The sequence below is a fragment of the Juglans microcarpa x Juglans regia genome, chromosome 6S, assembly GCF_004785595.1.
Source record: "Juglans microcarpa x Juglans regia isolate MS1-56 chromosome 6S, Jm3101_v1.0, whole genome shotgun sequence".
Classification (NCBI taxonomy): domain Eukaryota; kingdom Viridiplantae; phylum Streptophyta; class Magnoliopsida; order Fagales; family Juglandaceae; genus Juglans; species Juglans microcarpa x Juglans regia.
The window spans coordinates 11651219-11657952 of NC_054605.1; the positions used below are offsets into that span (position 1 = coordinate 11651219).

At 39.6% G+C, this 6734-nt stretch overlaps 1 long non-coding RNA gene across 2 annotated transcripts; it reads right to left on the reverse strand.

The window, feature by feature from the left end:
• Nucleotides 1-563: 563 nt before the first annotated feature.
• LOC121236498 lies at nt 564-1882 on the reverse strand. 2 transcript variants are annotated; one of them, XR_005934780.1, is made up of 3 exons: nt 1627-1882; nt 837-890; nt 564-613 (listed from the first exon to the last, which is right to left on the reverse strand). It is a non-coding gene; the product is annotated as an uncharacterized LOC121236498 (long non-coding RNA). The 2 variants fall into 2 exon arrangements; XR_005934779.1 differs by lacking the exon at nt 1627-1882 and having other exon boundaries at nt 837-1370.
• Between the last annotated feature and the right edge of the window lie 4852 nt (nt 1883-6734).

Genomic DNA, 6734 nt, shown 5'->3' on the forward strand with positions numbered 1-6734 from the left:
ATGAGGGCAAAACTTTAACATTCTTTACTAGAAAGAAAACGTTCAACAAGGAACAACAACAATATCTACATATTACAACATATTACAACAGCAGCTACATCTATTACTTTCCTAAACCAACTTTATACAAAAAAAAAAAAAAAAGTTGTATCTTATGAGACTCTCTGCAAAGATTTCATGGCTGCAGAATGTCCATTGGTCATGCAGGCTTTCACCATTTATGATCAAAGGCACATCCGCTACATTGCAGTAGTTCATATCTACCGAAATATGGTTGTTGTCTGCAAGAGCTGACAGTTCACCATTCTCCAATGAAATTAAGTTGCATTGCTCTGTAATGGGGGAGTCATCATCCGTATCCTTTATGCAAGGAACTTCGACATTTGATTCCTGCATGTTAGTCAAAAGGGCTTTAAGGGGAGCCTTGGTATTGCAATTTTCCTAAGATGAAAATTTCACACCCAGGACTGGAATCTTGAAATCCACTACAGAAGCTACATATGAAAAGTCAAGAACTTTCTACAGAAATGCTGCATGCACTAGGGGGACTCCTCTGTTTTTGCTGCAAGCTGTGCACCTTGATTTGCATGGAATGCATGGGATGAATACATGGCTTGAACAAATTTCAATGAAAATGAAAAAAAAAAATATGGAATACAGAATGGGTAAGATCATGATGAAATACAAAACAAATTATGAAATACTGATATGGGTAAAATTAATTACAATGAAAATGACAAAAAAAATGTTAATACGGTATAGCTCTTTTCACACTTGTACAATCAGTTAAAGCTCGACCAGTTATGGAGGAGGCTATGCCTAAATTGCTTTCCTACCTCATGCTAATAAACATGTGCCTTTGCAATCTCTACCCCTGTAATGTACATCTCCTGCATTATCAAGTCAAAAGAATGAGTGTTCATTCAAACTGATTTTATTGCTGTGGACCTCGCACTCCAATGATCATCTTCCTTAAATAAATGCTTCTGCAGATGGACATGATGGCCCTATGTATGCTCAGGACTTAAGAAGGGTGGGTAAAGTGTAACTATTAAGAATGAGTGAAAAGGTCAAGATTCCAGTTTGATCAATTCTAACCTCTTCATGCCACATCACAATTGGTGATGAAATCAAAGTAACACATTTTTTTATCATGAACATCTCAGTTGGGCAGACTTGACTGAACAAACATCATCATTTCCTCTCAATTAGAACTGGGAAAAGAAAATTGAAAATGAAGAGAACATACAAGAAGGTTTGAAGCATAACTCAATGGCATTATGGCATGTGCGGTAAGAAATGGGGTTCTCAGTTCTCTATTGCAAATCCCAACAATTACAAGAAAGTATGCCTTTTAGACCACTTAAAATGGTCTTTGGACAAAAAGAAAATAGAAACTTCCATTTGTCCCAAACTTTCCCGTACAAAAGCCATGTACAAAGCAAATAAAACTGTGCTACTTTTAGCCTACCATCATATTTTAACAGAAAAATATTGAATACGTGGGAGAAGAGTTTCAGTTCAGTGATTCCTTCGGGTTCATAGTAAACACACGGGTTCCATTTCAGCATTCAAAGTTGAATCCCATTGGCTGGTAATCATCACGGAGCATAGGAGAGGATTGACCTTGACAAAGGTGGGTCGCGCGCAGAGGAGTTCCCTTGAGTGGTGGAGGTGGGTCGCATGCAGAGAAGTTCCCTTATGGAGGTGGGTCGTGCATAGAGGAGACCGTTGACGCTGAGGAGACCAACTGAAGGTTAGACGATGAGATTTGGGGTGGGATCTGGGGGAGAAGAGACGGACAAAGGGGAGATTGCTTGTACCTAAATGAAGGGGATCTGATGAAGACGATGTCTTCTTCTTTCTCTGCGTTTCGTGTATGCCTTCTTCATTCTCTACATTTTGTGTTTTGGTTTTTTTTAATATATGAAAAGCCACGTCAGTGGAACGGTGCACAATCGGTACACGAGATTGCTTGTACCTAGAAGAACTGTATCTATATAGCTCTCCGTGACTGCTCTAAAAAAATATCTTACGAACAACTATATATTGCTATCAATAGTACTGTACCGTTTTGAATTCTAATACAAGCTGCCCGTTTGAAACTTGAAATGAACTGAAATCAACTCAGTTCATTCTAATTTTAAACTGAGTCTAACATCTAAACATCTAACTCTCAAATTACTAACTCATCTCAATTCAAAACTGTTGAGTACTATGGAGTCTGGTCCACATCGCTTGAGAAGAGTCTTTAGCCGCTCGAGTAAAAGCAAGTCAGAGAGTTCGCTCAAGACTGCTTGATAGTGAGCTCAAACAGAGGCAAGTTAGAGAGTTCGCTCGAAACCACTCAACATACCGCTCGAGCGGAGGCAAGTCAGAGAGTTCGCTCGAAGAGCCGCTCGACACATGGCTCAAGCAATGACGGGAAATGGGTTCGCTCGATGCGCGCTCAACACGCCACTCGAGCAAACATCGCTATTATTGAAATTTTAGGGTTTCCGCTGCTTTGAGTATAAATACATATTATTTTGACTTGTGGTAGTAGAGTGTGTGAACAATAGTCGCCCCAAAGTGTATTGTGATTCCTCAAGTAATAAAAGTTCTCTGTAACTCCCGTGAACGTAGGCAATTTGCCGAATCACGTAAATCTTGTGTCATGTGTGATTGTTTGATTGTTCTTTTCGTGTTTACTTTTATTTAATGTCATCATTTTTCACAACAATTGGTATGAAGAACCAAGGTTCGGGTCTAAGAAAAAATAATGGCTGGAGAAGAAGTGACGGTATCGGGGATCGAGAAGTTCAATGGCATGGATTATGGATACTGGAGGATGCAGATAAAGGACTACCTCTATGGGAAGAGACTCCATCTTTCATTGTTGGGAAAGAAGACAGACATCGTGACAGTTGCTGATTGGAACCTGTTAGATCGACATGTTCTAGTGGTTATTTGGCTAACTCTATCGAAATCCGTTGCACACAACGTCATCAAGGAGAAGACGATTGTGGATCTCATAGCGGGTTTGTCAAGAATGTATGAAAAGCGGTCAGAGAATAATAAGGTATACTTGATGAAAAAGTTATTCAATTTGAAGATGGTAGATGGTACGTCTATTGCACAACATCTAAATGATTTTAATACTATCACAAATCAATTGTAATTTGTTGAAATTAAGTTTGATGATGAGATACATGCATTGATACTATTGGTCTCAGGTTCGAGTCCAGCACTAAATGTTAATTCTTGGGGGAGATCACAAGACAGGAATTCAAATAGAGGCAAATCAAAATCAAAGAATAGAGGCAAGAGCAAGTCAAGGCCTGGGCAGCATGCAATTTTCTGGAATTGTGGCAAAACTAGTCACATAAAGAAGAACTGTAGAAATCCTAAGAAGACGGAGAATGATAGTGCTAATGGGATAATTGAAGAAGTACAGGATGCACTATTACTTGCAGTTCATAGTCCAGTTGATGACTGTATGCTGGATTAGAGGTTCCTTCCACACATCTTCCCATATGGAGATAATGCAGAACTATGTTGCAGGTGATTCTGAGAAGATGTACATGGCTGATAGAGAGGCTTTGAACGTGGTGGGAATGGGAGACATAGATATTGCACTCCCTAACATAAATAGATGGACCTTGCAGAAGGTCAGACACATTCCTAAGTTGAAGAAGAACCTCATCTCTATTGGGCATCTTGATAATTGTGGTCATTCAGTAGTGTTCTCAGATAGCACCTGAAAGGTCACTAAAGGGTCATTAGTACTGACTCGGGATAAGAAAATCGGCACTCTCTATATGACTATTAGTTTGAATAAAACTATTGCTACTACTATTGCAGAAAGCACAACAGATTTGTGGCATTCTAGGCTTAACCATATGAGTCAAAATGGCATGAATGAATTACTGTCTAAAGGCAAGCTACCAGAACTGAAGTCAATTGATTTCACTATGTGTGAGAGTTGCAATATGGGAAAACAAGAGAATGTCAATTTCTTGAAGAGTGGCAGAACACTGAAGACAGGAAAACTGGATCTTATGCACACAGACGTGTGGGGACCTTCCCCATTGGCATCTCTTGGAGGTTCTCGATACTATGTCACGTTCATTGATACCACAGCAAGAATGTATGAGTTTATTTTTTTAAGCATAAATCTAATGTATTTAATGTGTTCAAAATTTAGAAGGTTATGATTGAGGAAAAGACAAACTTGAAGTTGAAATGCTTGGGATTTGATAATGGTAATGTATACATTGATTGTGGGTTCAAGGAGTATTGTATAACTCTAGGTATCAAAATGGAAAAGACCATTCTTGGGACACCACAGCAAAATGAAGTTGTTGAACGTATGAATAGAACCATAAATGATGGTGCTGGAAGCATGAGGCTGCACGCTGGATTACCACCTACTTTCTAGGCAGACACAGTCAGCACTACCATCTAATTGATAAACAGAGGGTCATTAGTTCCGTTGGATTGTGGATTGCCTAAGGAGGCTCTTGCAGAGGGAAAGAGGTCAAATTTTCTCACCTTAAAACTTTTGGTTGTCTTTCTTATGTTATTGTTGATTCTGATGCTCGTAGTAAACTTGAGACTAAGTCAAAGAAATGCAATTTCATTGGCTATGGAGATGATGCATTTGGCTATCGTTTCTGGGATGATCAGGGTCGGACGATTACAAGAAATAGGAATGTGATATTCAATGGGAAGATTATGTACAAGAACAAGTCCAGTATAGTTGCTGAAGCAGCTCCTTAGGAGTCCAAATTTGTGAGTTTAGATGACCTACCAGAGGCTACAGTGCAGTGCAGAGATGTAAGTGACGAGGAGAGTGGGTCCGGTGCACTCATTCCTATTATTTCGCAGTCAGATCCAGAGCCGTCTACTTCTGCAGCTGCAGTTCGTACGTCAGTTAGGACTATTCATCCCCCACAACGTTTCTCACCTACTTTGAATTATATTCTGTTGACAGATGATAGAAAACCGCAGAGTTATGAAGAAACTTTACAAGATGAAAATTCTAGCAAGCGGAAGTTGGCCATGAAGGATGAGATGGATTCTTTGTTAGAAAATCAGATATGAGAGTTGATAGAACTTCCATCAGGGAATAAGGCTTTACACAACAAGTGAGTGTACCAAGTGAAGACTAAGCATGATGGCAATAAGAGGTACATAGCCAGACTTGTTGTAAAAGGCTTCCAGTAGAAGCAGGGTATTGATTACTTTGAGATTTTTTCTCTTATGGTGAAGATCACAACCATCAGGTTAGTATTGGTTATGGTTGTTATAGAAGATTTATTTCTTGAGCAGTTAGATGTGAAGACAACTTTTATTTATTCTTGAAGAAGACATCTACATGCACCAACCTGAGGAGTTTGTAGTACCGGAAAAGGAAAGTTCAATTTGCAAACTGAAAAAGAGCTTGTATGGCCTGAAGCAAGCTCCTTCACAGTGGTCAAGAAATTCGAAGTAGCTTTATACTTATTGCAGAGGCTAGTATTAATGAGATCAATAATATGAAGAAGCAAATGTCAGAGCACTTTGCAATGAAGGATTTGGGAGCTGCAAAACCAATCATTGGCATGAGAATTGTCAAGACAGAGTTAGGGGCACACTGAGACTCTCGCAGGCTGAGTATGTGAAAAAGGTACTCAGCAAGTTCAATATGTACAAGGTCAAACCAATTGGCACACCCTTGGGCAGTCACCTGAGACTTAGCAAGGATTAGTCTCCAAAGTTAGAGGAGGAACAAGATTACATGAGTAAGATTCCTTATGCCTCAGCTATTGGTTCACTTATGTATACTATAGTTTGCATAAGACCAAATATTGTCCATTCAGTTGGAGTTGTGAGTAGATACATGAGTAACTCAAGAAAAAAACATTGGGAAGCTGTGAAGTGGATTCTGAGGTACCTAAAAGGTTCCTTAGAAATGTACTTGTGTTTATCAGGAGAGAGCTTAGAGGTGTAGGGCTATATTGATGCTGATTTAGCTGGAGATACTCATAGTAGAAAGAGTACCACAAGCTTTGTTTACATTTTAGGTGGTACTGCAGTGTCATAGGGTTCTAATTTGCAAAAAATAGTTTCTTTGTCTACTACAGAAGCTGAGTACATTGCATTGTCAGAAGCTGCAAAGGAGATGATTTAGCTACAAGGTTTCTTGGAGGAATTGGGTAAAAAGAATCAGAATGACACTCTCTACAGCCATAGTCAGAGTTTCATATTCCTTACCAAGAATCCAGCATTTCATTCCAGGACCAAGCACATTCAGATTAGGTATCACTTTATACTATCATTGCTAGATGATGAATAGTTGTTACTTGAGAAAATTTGTGAAAGTAAGAACCCTGCTGATATATTGACAAAGGGTGTTACACTTGATAAACTGAAGTTGTGCGCAACTTCAGTTGGTCTTCTAGTATGAAGACAGGGGCAATGAGTTGTAAAGGTGGATGATATCATGATTGAGGCAGAGGGCAATACAGTGGGTGTACCAGTCTCCAAGTGGGAGAATTGTTGTGGAGTCCGGTGCACATCGCTCGAGCAGAGTCTTTAGCCGCTTCAGCAAAAGCAAATAAGAGAGTTTGCTCAAAATTGCTCGACAGTGAACTCAAGCAGATGCAAGTCAGAGAGTTCGTTCGATACCGCTTGACATACCGCTCGAGCGGAGGCAAGTCAAAGAGTTCGTTCAAAGAGCCGCTCAACACATGGCTTAAGCAATGACTGGA